The sequence below is a fragment of the Emys orbicularis genome, chromosome 1 (genome assembly GCF_028017835.1).
Source record: "Emys orbicularis isolate rEmyOrb1 chromosome 1, rEmyOrb1.hap1, whole genome shotgun sequence".
NCBI lineage: Eukaryota > Metazoa > Chordata > Testudines > Emydidae > Emys > Emys orbicularis.
The window spans coordinates 17,800,602-17,814,205 of NC_088683.1; the positions used below are offsets into that span (position 1 = coordinate 17,800,602).

General features: G+C 43.8%; 1 protein-coding gene across 1 annotated transcript in view; it reads right to left on the reverse strand.

Annotated features, from left to right (window-relative positions):
- Window positions 1-13,604, reverse strand: part of CCDC3 (coiled-coil domain containing 3) — a 55,623-nt gene that overhangs the window by 394 nt on the left and 41,625 nt on the right. The window lies entirely within an intron of this gene.

Below are 13,604 nucleotides of genomic sequence, written 5' to 3' on the forward strand. Positions count from 1 at the left end.
AACTGGATGGTCGCTTTCGGAAGCTCCTCCTCATCTTGCAGTTTTCTCCTAAAATCTTCTACCCCTCAGTCTTCTCTGAATATAAGAACAAAGTATTTCAGATCTTAATAACATTAGCTATCAACATCACCTTAATGAGCTCTACAGGAGGTTAACCTAGGTCAGTGGTATTCAACCTTTTTTCATTTGTGGATCCCTAAAAAATTTCAAATGGAGGTGCGGACCCCGTTGGAAATCTTAGACATAGTCTGCAGACCCCCAGGGGGCCACAGACCACAGCTTGAAAACCACTGGTCTAGGTCATCAGTGGCATTTAGTTGAACTTAAGAAGGCAATCTGGCCTGTCTCTGCTCTGTGTTTCAGATCTGGGATTTGAATTCATCCCATTGGGTTCTGCCATTTGTAAAATCTATACTCAGACGCAGGGTTTGATTATTATTATTATTATTTTTTTTTAACCCTTCTGAAGTTCAGGTTTTGGTTCAAGCCCGCCTCTTGTTCTTTCTACTAGAGACAGAAGAGGATGGCACAATGATCTAAATCTCACACTTGATGTGCCTACATTGCCTGGAACCACAAGGTCAAATCCTGGCAAGTTTGGACTCTGCCCTTCCAAAGTTTAAACCCCCCCCTTCCCCCAGATTTTATGCAGTTTATTACATATGGGTCTTTTAGATGAGACCTTAAAAAGTAAGATCATGTCATCTCCGTGTGGACATTAAAGCGCCCATGGCCTTATTCTTAAGAGTAGACATTTGCCCTTGGTCAAAAATTTTCTCCTCCCCCAATCCAACCCCATTGTTGCACAGTGTGCAATGCATCAGTTGATTGCTGCATTTTAGTGCTCCTGAATGTATAAATCTCCTCTCACTCCCGCAGTCCTTACTCAGGCAAAATTCCCACTGACTTCAGCAGGACAATGACCGGAATGCTGCCATAATTTGCAGAGCACTTTGGAATCCTCCAGGATGAGAGAGTCTGAGTAGAACTGTAAAGCTGAGGAATGGACTGATTATTTTTTTAAAGATAGTATCAAATATTTAAGTAACTTGTTTGTAATGTATCAAATACTATCACATGGCCGCATCACTCTGTCATTCTCCTGTAATGATTCAACAGTGCTGTCGTATCTCTCGTTTATAGGCTCTCTGTATGTTTTTTTCCTCTTATTTCAGCCTTTGTTTAAGGTTTCACCTCCCGTGTACGTGGTTGTCATAACAAGGTTATAGAAATCAATTTTAAAAATGAAAACTAGTGCTAACAAAAATTGGAACCCAGGCATGGTTTCAGGGCAGAGTTTAGAGAAACAAAGGATTTAAGTTCCTAATGCATCATGTTAGTAAATCTGTACATCTTACCAATAAACTCCGAAGTACAGTAGCGACTGGAGGAAGTGAAGTCCCTTCTAGAGCATTTTGTTTCTTTCCATTCTCTCGAGGGAAATATTCCTCTTAAATAGTGTGATTGGAGTTTTAAGCTGCGCTGGCCACGACAGGCCATCAAATGTTGGGGGGGGGGGGGGGGAGGAGAGAAAGGAATGCTGTTTCTTTGATTAAATTTTACTTTGTATCTCCAATCATCTTCTGTTCCTTAAATAGGCATTGAGGGCTCCCAGAGCTTTGGATAGGCTTCCTTTGGTGTGGCGTTTAATAAGACTGAAATCTAAATAAATATGTGAATACTTGCAGAGATCATGAATAATTACATGCTGTTATACACTATCTTTTCCATCTTGTTTTGTAATGTTTTTCTGCAAACCAGGAGGTGGTGGGTGGACATGTAATGTAATGCTTTGGAAATCCGCCAGCCAGCAAAAATCTCTGCGGGATAACATTGCAGCAGCTTCCACTTGCAGCTGGCTACTTCAGTCCGTTTTACAGACGAGACCCAAGACTTTCCTAGGGACGGAACCGTTCGCAGTGACCACACTCCCACCAGAGCGGCTTTATAAATGCATGCCAAGCAGAATGGTAACCCCAAAACAATGGGCCAAATGCTGTTCAGAAAAGGAGACTTTGTTTTTCCAATAATGCATATTGCAAGCTATATCCACAAGCTATTTGAAAACAGCCAGTAATTCTTGGCTTTCATGTTTCCCAGTCCCCTGAGAAGCTTCAACCTGAACATGTAAGAATAATCTTATATCAAGTTTACAGCTTTCACTTGCAGTTTCTTAAAACAATCCCTAGCTATTAGGGATTACAACACGACTTTCACGGGGGAGGGGGGCAGATTATCCCATCTCAACCTCTTGTGAGGTTTCTTGCACCTTCTTCTGAAGCATCCAGTGCTGGCCTCTGCCAGAGACAGGTACTGGACTAGATCGACCTTGGGTCTGACTCAGTCTGGCAATTCCTATGTAGAAGTATCGTTCTAATGTGAGAAACGACTATGTCAGAATGGCACCTTGTTACCCAAGAGCTGTACACTGTGTATCAGAATCCCTGACTGCTGACGTTAGTGACAAAAATAAGCTTTGATTACTATTAATCTATCCATCTGCGCTATCTTCTTATAAGGTGTCACTCGTATCGGAATATCTTCAACTTCTGCTAGGCTGTCAGCCAATACACTTATGTGTATGAGCTGGATTTTATTCCTCCTTGTGCATCATCGACAGGATTGTTTACTAAATTCCAGCGAACCCTATGTAAATCTACTGAAGACAGTGTGGTTGCACAAGAGCTAGGGCAGAACTGGTCCTGAGGAACTTCTTACTGCTGCTGTTGAGGCATGTACTAGACCGAAAGCAGCTTGACATTTTGATCCCTGGTTCCATTTGCATGATTATCAGTTAGAAAACAATCCTCTCTACTTGTGCACAAAGCACAGTTGATCTGGAAATCACTGAGACACAATGAGCCTGGAAATCACCACTGCGTTGCCAGCTGGTTAGAAAAACCCAGTTGTAGCATAGACGGGGCCTCCGTTAAAAGTGGTTTCCAAATGCGTTGAGCTTTCCACTAATATAGACCGGTTTCGGGCCACATTTTGCCCAGTTTTATACTTGTATAAATGTGGAGTGATCCCATTTAGGTCCTGTAGAATTACACTAGTGTAAATGGGATCACTCATTACCACTCACACCTCTGAAAGCCACAGAGAACTGGATTTTGCTTCTGGGCGGGTTCTGTGGCCTCATTCATTCGGCATCTTCTGCCAGCAGGCTCTGTTTCCTTGTGCCTGGAAAGCTACTTCAGGTATAAAACATGAAACACGTGACCACGTACGTTCTGTGAGCTAAGTTTTTAAGAAGGGCTGAAACCCAGCTAAGTAAAATGCTCTTTCCTGCCCATCAGATTCAGTTAACAGGCCACTGAAGTCTCCTGCATAACGATCCTGCACAGTAAGAGTCACTAAAGAGAGCCGTCCTGCACGCTTCCAGCAGAAGGATGAGTTCTGCAGAGGGCTAGAGGGGAAAGAGGCAGGTGTGCCAAAGTGAAGGAATCTGAAGCCTTTTTCAGGCTTCAGCAGCACACTTCAGTATCTATATTTGAGTTGGCATAAGCTCCTCCCCTCCTCCCTAAGACTAAGGAGGGCGGTTTCGGGAACGTCTGCCAACCAGAAAGCCGCTCAATCGGTCCTGAGGTGTGCTGAGCGGGATGCCGACCCCCCAGTAGGCTGTGAAAGAATCGAATGTGGCTCATGGGAGGATAGTGGAATGAGGAGAGGGGCCTTTGGCTCTAAAGTGCCCTATGAACTATTGAACCAGTAGGTTGCTTTATTCACCACAGAAATGCAGCCAGCTCTGAGGTGAGACATGGCAGCACTTTACAACAATTTGGGAGTGGGAAGTGAAGCAATGCTGTCCAACCTAAAGCATTATAAATGCCATCTGGATCACCTATTAGGAACCTTAGTTTTTCTTGTATGGCCCAAATAGGAAAGATGTATTTCAACACCACATACATACTCTAAGGCAGACCAATTAAAAGGTTACGCACAGCCAAGAAAAAGCAAAGTCTCCCCCCTCTGCTGAGTAAAGGTAAATGGATGATCCCTGCTTTGAAATACCAAGAGTGCCCGCCTCAGCCCCTTTCTATCAGTCTTGGGATTTATTACTTGTGGACAGCAAAATGACAAAGCGGGGAATTTTCTGTCACCTGTAAGCTAAAACCAGGGAAGGAAGAAGCACAGCAAATTCCCGCAGGTGGCCGGGGGAGTGTCACACAGTAAATCGTTGCCTGTGTCTTCAAAGAAAGCATAACCGTGTAATCTACTGTAAATGGAATCTGGTAGTTTCTCCCCACCAAACATGCTTGCGAAGCAGCACTGAAAACTATTTTTTTCTAAACTGCTCTGCTAAATTGCACCCCTCCATTCCCCAAGACAGACAATCCATCTTCACAGAGCCTTAGCCCTCAGAGATGGACCAGACCTATTAGGTCATCTGCTGTAGTCCATCTCCCTGCCAGTTCAGGACTCGCTCCCCTCCCAGAGCCTTCTCCAGGGTTTTCTCCTGACTAGTTATAAGTGACTCAAGCAATGGGGCTTTCACCGCTTCCCTAGGGAGAACGAGTCATGTCTCAGTGTTAGGAAGTTTCCCCTAATACTTAGCCTACTTTATCTTCTACTTAACTCCCTAGTTAAGCCTCCTTGTCCTCCATAAACAACTCCTCTCCTACCTCGTACTTTACCGCTTTCAAATACAGAGCATGGATAGCATGATGTCCCCCACCTGAGGGAGGAATTCTCTCTGACCTTGGAGGTGGGGGGTTACATCAAGGGGAAGGTCCAAGGAGCCTTTCCTCTGTCTACTCCTTTGTTTCCCTGGGCACAAGTCAGCTGCAATCCCACGAGGGAGTGCAAGGACTGCATGTCTAGAGCTGCCTGTGGTTCTAGATTTCCCAGAGAGGCATGAGCAAGGCTAGGATCCCACCTCCCTTCCACGCCTCCTCAGCTGCATGAGGGTGGTAGCGTACGCTTTACCCTGGGGGCATGTCGCCTTACAGTCCCGGGAGGAATTCTTGCTAAATTAAACGTAAGGAATTAGCACTCTCCTAGCTCAAAGGGGCTTAATTAATGCTAAATGTTTTGAGGTCCTTGGTTGGACAGTGCTATAGAGTTGCTAAATCCCCTTCAAAAAGCAAGGTCCAGTGTAAGAGGACAGCGCTGCAGTCAGTTTAACACCGTGGTGTAACATCAATATGCATACGGCAAATAAGTTTTGGGGGATGGTTTGTTGCATGATGATAAAGTTGTTAACAGCAATAGCTGCTCTGGAAGCTTCCTGCTTATTGACCGAGAGACTTACTTAGACAAGGGACCTAAGTCAGGCAGGGCATCAGTTTAAAGTTAAAACACAGTTAATAAATATCATAATCCTTCTAAATGCTCCATGGCCCGACCTCTTGACTTCACACCCCACATATGCCTCTGTAGCTCAGGTGCCTTTAAAAAAATATTTCCTTAGCCGAATACTGTACATGTGTTGCTGCTGTTCATGTTCAGATCTTGAAAGTCAAATGCATATATGCTCAGAGCACGCTGCTGCTTGTTGGCTGTGATTGGGAAGTGCAGAGTTCTTGTATCGTTTCTGAGAATCAGGTGTGAAGTTGCATTTACTACTTTCATTTTGCTCTATTCATGAAATCAGTGAGGATACACAAGTAGGAAGGCTGATCTAGTGCACAGGGTATGGGACTGGAACACGAGAGACGTGGGTTCAATTTCTGGCTTAGTCACAGACTCTGTGCGTGACCCTGGTCAAGTCACTTAATTTATTCTGTGACCCAGAGTCTCCTCTGTAAAATGGGGATAGAACTTCCCTACCTCACAGAAGTGTTGTGAGCATAAAAACCAATAATGACGGTCAGGCGACAGATGCTATGATGATTAAAGTCCTGTAAGTACCTAGTTCTAAAGAGCACCCAGGTCTGGCCATAGCTGTAATACTGGGCCTTGCCAATTGAGAGGGAATAGAAGGAAGAGCTCCAAAACACAAAGGGGCTGGAGGAAGGAAAAGATTAGACATTATTTAGACAAGCACTAAAAGTTTAAGTGGAGTGGGACACGACAACAATCTACAGATAAACAAAGGGCATAAATATGCAGGTTGTCCTGTCTATTATATAGACACGTACACCAGTGCAAAGCGCTACCATTCTGGCATTTTACACTTTGCACTGGTGTAAAGGAATATGCAGATGGAGGGCAATAGTGAGTTGGGCCCCACGAGGGAGAGGACTATTTAGGATGATGCAAGGGGTATAACTGGGAGTTGAGCAATAATTGAGTTAGGTTTAATAGTAGGAAGGATCTTCCTGACTGAGATCTATTAAACTAGCTGCTGCAGAGAGGGGGTGGAAATGGCAACATCTGAGTAATATGAAAATAGACTGGACAATCATTGGCTACTTTAGGGAGCAATCTGGCAATGGATGCACAGGATGGTCCAATAGGCCTTTTCAATATAAATGTCTAGTAATGTCTGAAACATCCAGAGAAGGTGGAAGCCCCATTAAAATGAGACTGGACAATGTAAATGTGGCTCAGTGACATATGTGAATTATCTAGCAGAGAGGGAAAGGCCGGTTCCGTGGAAGCATTCTGTATAGCACCTTACCTCATCACAGTTTGCACAGGGGTTTCTGAATGGTTTTGTTCCCCTTCACACAGAGGAGTAAGGAAAAGCATAGAGGCCATTGTATTTTGGTTACTAGGAGGCTCAGTGAACTACCAGCAACCAGGAGACCTCAGGAACGGCCTGTCTACTTTTGGTGTCACACTATCAGGCGCTGATGGCTTGATTAGTCACGTGGTGGTGCCAAAACTAAAGATATTAGTAATGTGTTAGACGTGATACACGAGCCAACAGAGAGGAAGTCTGAAAGCTTCAGTAAGGTAGCAATAGAATGTGCATAGACATGGAAAATTAAAGGACTGCAGTTAGTAAAATACCTCTGGCACATGCCGTCGTTCTGAAGCAACGGGGTAAAACTCTGAGTTGGAACTGGGGATCTGGAAACCAGGCACAGAGTGCTAATTATCGAGGAGTCTATGGAACAGATCTCCTTTTCATGGTGGACTGTGGAAGTGATGGGGCTGAGTACAATGCATCCTGGTGAGTGGGCCATAAATCTTGAAAGATGAATCTGATGATCCTATGTGTGATAATGGTAGAACATACCACTCTTGGACTGGGGAGAATTCTGAAATAGCTTGGGCTTCAGGGCTCAGGAATAGTGTTTGGTTTTTTTTCTCTGTTCTGCCTCTGAATGCACTTATGATTGTTAAAGGGGAGCAGAAGGACATGGACCTGATTTATGGTGCCAGGTTGAAGGCTCACTATGGAGGCTGGTCTTGGGTCAGTCTGTGTTCCTAGGTTCCACAATGTTTCTGGTTAAGGAGGAGACAGACCATGTCCAATGCATACAAGGAATGTCTTCCAAAATGCCAGACACCAAGTGATCTTGTATATACCACTTGCAGACTTAGATTTACTGTATTCTTATTCCCTAGGGGACAGATTCTGCCTCCCTTATACACACTGAGCAATATCTTACTCAGCAAGTAATCCAGCTGATTACAATGGGGTTCTGCATGGAGTGAGGAACAACTCCATGTGGGAAGCATGGCAGAAACTGGCCCTAAGTATTAGTGCTACTAGTGGCCTGCTCCTGCTCCAGGTGAGGTAAATGGGAGTAAATCTATTGATTTCACCAGGAACATTGGTCCCAAAATGCATAAATTAGATATGGGCCCAGTCTAGAGCCTTGACTCCTTGACCTCCAGCAAGTCCTGTGGAATATTTGAAATCCATGCTCAAATATTACAGCTCAAGACACTCTCTACTGAAACAGCTTAGACATATTTCATATAGCTAAGTAAACCTCAGCAAATGCAGCCTTTTGCTGGAAAACTGTAAGTACTCCGCAAGAAGGAATGCATTTACATGATTGCAATAATGATACGTTTGATGCTGATTAACAGATAATAATTGAAAAAGCAAGATTCAGCCTTCATCTCCCAAGCCAGAAAATGTCTTTGGTTATTTTTCTATCCTGATTTCAGGGGATGAGTTTGAGACTTAAGCTTGAGGAGCTTTGCTGGGTTGCTTTATATGGGAGAACAGTGGGCTATATCTGACTTCATGTTCACTGAGCAGAAGTGTACCCATGGGTGAACTTATCTGGGAAACCATGTAAATTACAGGACACATAATATCCTATAACTGCTCTTTAATATTATTATGGTAATTCTTGACTATTTAATTCTAGGTTGATAATTGTCACGGCAAGATAATTACATGGCAAATGCCACACCATTACAAGATAAATGCATGGTTATTGATGTCTTCTGAACTACAGTGCACAGGTCACATGGCAATTACTTTTGGGATCTTTTAAGTATGATTACAGTAATCTGTAGGAACTTGTAAATCCTGCTATTATGATACATTTACTAGTGAAACCTACTGTTGCTAGTGACCAGGTAATTAGGGAGAAGTTTGAGGATATTTGTCCCAGGTCACTTGGTGTTACGCTTTTTGTGTCTTTTTTAAATTGGATCATGAATGTTGTTTTTCCTTCCAGTACAGATTCCTATATACAGGTTTATTTTGCTCTTCCTTGTATTACATGTTTTTTGTACTATGCCGTTATCTGCGCCTTACAAACGTTATACAGTGGAGTCATTGCAAGAGCACATGATGGCAGAATTTGCATCTTCATTGTTTGACCATGTGGACGCAAGTGTTGGCATGACTTTTATCATGAGTCTCGTGATCTTCGGTGTTTCTGTTAAGGCCTCAGCTGCTGGGATCATCATCATCATCATTGCATGAGAATCTCCACTTTCGTTTAAAAAGAAAGCAAGTTTCTAGCCCTCGCCATTGCAGAGAAAAGCTTGGAAACATGAACAAGTGCACCCAAAAGACCCCAAGATAATTTTTTTTCTTTTCTTTTAAACTTCATGATTTTGGGGGACTGGACTCATGCTTTTGAACCTATGGGACTGGTGTACAGGTTTTGTTTTTTTATAATCTCCCCTATCTTCAGTTGATAGCTTTGTGGAAGAAGATGTGTTATGAGGAGGGATTTGAATGGAGGAGGGAAAGCTATTTGGCACAAAAGGTGAAGAGGGTAGTTCCAGGCATAGAGGGCAGCAGGACTGGTACGTGGATGAAAAACTGAATGCCAAAGTGAAATATGCATCTGCTAGCAGAAATATTTTGTTCTATTTACATCTAAATTTGGCTCTTTCATGAAACTTGTCATATATTTCCTTAGGAGAGGCCTCTATGGAAAAGTTTAAACAATAACTTTCATGCTATGCTGCTGGGCTGAGATTCTGAAGTGAATGTTTTTCCAACAATACTTTGTTCCCTGTCTTGCGCAGTGTAATTTACTTTTGCCAGTTCAATAAATTACATACATTATGTCCTGGTGTCTGTAGAATTACATACATTAGAGATGGTGAGGGTGGTACATAAAACATTTCAAAATTAAAAACAATTTCCCCCCAAATTTTGAAACTTTAAAATTCAATACATTTTGGCCATTTAGCTAATGAAAAACTTAACTCTTCTGACTCAAAAGGGGGCAAGTATCCATGGTGTTATGATTTCCTTTTGACAGATGGAGAAACTGAGGCAGAAAGAGTAAAGGATGTGGAAAAGGCCCCCAAGAGGGTGTCATGTCTCCTTTTAGAACTTGGGCATTCCTTGTTCCCAGTCCTGTTTTCAGACCACTCCTCTCTTGTTTGAGATGGACTCCTGCACTCACACACAGCTCTGCTGACTTCATTGACTGGCTAAGAGGCCTTAGTCCCTGCCCCCCCCCTCCCCTTATATAATATAATCACACACACACACACACACACACACACATATGCACAACTACAAAACTGGGAATGACTAGCTAGGTAGTAGTACTGCCAAAAACGACTTGGGGGTTATAGTGGATCACAAATTGAATATGAGTCAACAATATGGTGCATTTGCAAAAAAGGCTAATATATGTTCCTATTTTATGTTGCTTTAGTAACTGATACTATTGAATATGAAATATAAATAAAAATATGGCTTTTTTGCATCTGCATCACATTGTTGACTCGTATTCCATTTGCAATCCACTGTAACCCCCAAATCTTTCTCACACACACACACACACACACACACACACACACACACACACACACACTTGCTCCTCCTTGCTGTCTTAGAAATTGTCCCCCTCCACAATAGTATCAATTACTAAAGCAACCTAAAATATTTGGAAAATATGCTGCTGGGCCTATTTCAAAGTCTGGCTGGAGCAAATACAGTAAATCATGATACAACTAATTGGCTGTGAGGTGCTCTGTCATTTCTTCTGTTCAAGAATACTCCCCCACTAAATTTCTTCAAGATAAGTACATGCTGCAGTGTCCTTCTATTTACGTGCACACAGCTGGTGCTATAAGTAATAGGAAGTAAATGCAGAGGCAGCTCTGAGATAGGAGTTTAGTTAGAGAACTGTAATATGATTTGGTGCCATGTGTGCATATTAATCATGGGCACTTAGAACACATCCTGCAGTAGTCTGCTGTATCTAAGCTGTTCAATTAAGTCTTGCTGCTCCAGAGCCTCCTTATTAGCAAGTACACTGCATGGTCTGTAGCAGTGGAGTCACATTACAGCACTGAGGCATTTAACCTATGAATCTCGGTAACCAGAAAGCTGCATCTTTGACTTTCCCACTGTATAAGGCATTTGAGTGCACGGTGTGAGAGAAACTTCTGAGTAGGAGACAGGTCAGTGCTCCTTGGACATGTGGACTGAAATGTTTCAGAACTGTCTAGGGGATTTAGACACACATGTTCCACCAAAATTAATGACCGGTGGGTGGGCTTTTCAAAAGCACCTATGGGTGCTAGGAACATAGATGCCATTGACAGTCACTGTGCTCCTAAATCAATTAGGCACATCTAAAATCCCACCTGATATGTCTAAATCCCCTAGACAGCCTTGAAAATCTTCAGACTTGCATGGTATTTAGCCTCCCAATTCTCATGGAAGCCAGTGGTTATGTGGTTAAATCCCACACAACCTTTAATCTTTTATGCTGCCAGATGGCACAGAAGTAAGGGAGAGATGAACAACAACTGATTTAGAGAAGGATCTGTGTATCCTACTTCAAAAGCTTAACATGCCTGAAAAAGGGGGATCTCTATAGTATTAAATAATTATCTTCTATTTGCTGAATTTCCAGATGTAAAATATATTTCTCTAAAGAAGAGACAGCCCTTCCTTTTCTCTTGAGGACAAATGAAAGGGTGACAATGAATGTTCTCCACACCTGTCTACATCTTGCTGAGACAAAGGGCTAGGAAATGAGGGACAGTCATTTCACCACCTGCAATAAAATTCCTTCCTTTACCAGCTGACAGCTGCCTCGACAGCTGAGCCGTGTGCCATTTATTAATAGGGTAAACACAGTCTGACCATTATTCTGTGACCAACACGTGACCTCCATGTCCTCTGCTGGGTGTGTGATCGTTGACCCTAGGGCCAGGCATTTGGGAGTATGAGTAATTTCAACCAGCCAGTGAAACGAATTCTCCATTTGCCTTCAAACCTACCTGGTGAAGGATGAAATATGGCTGTGTTATGGCCCCTGAAACTTGATGCTCAAGTAGCACTAAGAGCTATATTGTATAGTGTGAATCATGAGAAAGCTGTGATGTGTGATGCTGCCAGAAGAACCTGTCACTGATAGCCTGGCAATGGGCTTAGGGGGGGCGGGGGGAATGGCAGTGATATTTTATTAGTGACCCATCTTTTATTTTTTCCTAATTACGTTTTTAGGGTCCAGAAATTGAAGCTACTAGAACAAACCAAACTAGAACTCTGCTTTCCTCTTGGTGACTGAGAGGACATTTTCTCTACACTAGACACCTAGTCCAAGGCCCATTGAGGTCAAAGGGAGTCTTTCCATTGACTTCTGTGGGCACTGACTTGGGCCGGATGCTGAGAACTGGGGTGAAATGTTGGCCTCACTGGGTCATGGGGAGTTTGGCCATTGATTTCAATGGGGCCAGGATTTGCCTCCATAAGTCTACACCACTGGCGGGGCTGTAGTTGATTACAAAGTGACCTACTCTAGTGCCCAGTCCTGAGAGGTGCTGAGTGTCTTCAACCCCTCTTCAGTGGGAGATGAAGGCACTTGACACTGTCTGTGCGGGAGGAGCTCAGCACCACCCAAGGGAGCTCATCTGTGGTGAGAAGGTGGTTGTCCTGGATTACCTACCACTAAGCTAGTCCAGGGAGGCCATTTTGGAAAGGGGATGGGCTTGCTTGCATGCCTCTGTTTGAAACAGCACTGGCCTTGCAAGGAACACAAATGAAACTTAGTTTACTTTTTTTATTCAAGAGCTATCCACAAATACATAAAGGGATATCACAGGGCAGACAGAGCCATTTATTCTCATTAGTCACCCTGCCCAAGAACTAATGGGGTGGGGTTTGAGCAGGAGAAGTACTTCATAACCCCAGGCAAAGGAAGGAGGTGCCAAAGGAGGTGGTGGAGTCACTTTCACGACTGATGCTGGAGGCTAGGCCTGCCTCTCAATCTATCAGAGATGGTTTAGGACAGTGGTTCTCAAACTAGGGCCGCCGCTTGTTCAGGGAAAGCCCCTGGCGGGCCGGGCCGGTTTGTTTACCTGCCGCGTCCGCAGGTTCGGCCAATCGCGGCTCCCACTGGCTGCGGTTCGCCGCTCCAGGCCAATGGGGGCTGCAGGAAGCAGCGCAGGCCGAGGGACGTGCTGGCTGCCCTTCCTGCAGCCCCCATTGGCCTGGAGCGGCGAACCGCAGCCAGTGGGAGCCGTGATTGGCCGAACCTGTGGACGCGGCAGGTAAACAAACCGGCCCGGCCCACCAGGGGCTTTCCCTGAACAAGCGGCGGCCCTAGTTTGAGAACCACTGGTTTAGGGTTCCTATAAGAAACCATGCCATGACTGCAGGTGGAAGGATTGGATGACTAACTTGTTCAAGGTCTGATTCCAATCCAAATAAACCTCTCAGATCTGCACTGATCTGTTCAATTCCTTTACTAACTGCATTAGTATAATCACAGATAATGTCTCTATAGTTGTTGTTTTTTTTTTTTAAGCTATAATGGCATTACCCAAAAACCCAAACCAATCTATGCAGTTATCTACAAGGAAACAAAGCTGATCAATACACTTCATAGACTATTTTCAGTTCAAGGCGCACACAAAAAGTATCTGAAATTGTAGCATTTTACGTTTCTCTCCTTCCACTCCCCCCTTTGTGCAGGAAACTCCTTTACTGACTGCTTTAAACCTTCCTTAAACATTCTTCGACCATGGAGGCCATCAGGGTTACTCCAACAGCCAAAAGGACACTTCTAGAAAGAAATGTGCAGGGATTTTACAAGAAATAAGCCTGGCATCTGGTCACTGGGTGGGCACTGATGTCTACATGCTATTTTTGTTTGGTTTGCAAGGGGCATGGGCAATGTTCTGTTCTGTTTGATTTATTGTACAGTACCAACAACACTGGCACTCCATAAACACCACATTTTTGCACTAATTTAACTTGACAAAATAGCATGTGCTCGTGGGGGGAAGGCAAGACAGTTAAATTACTTCCTAGCTGAGAT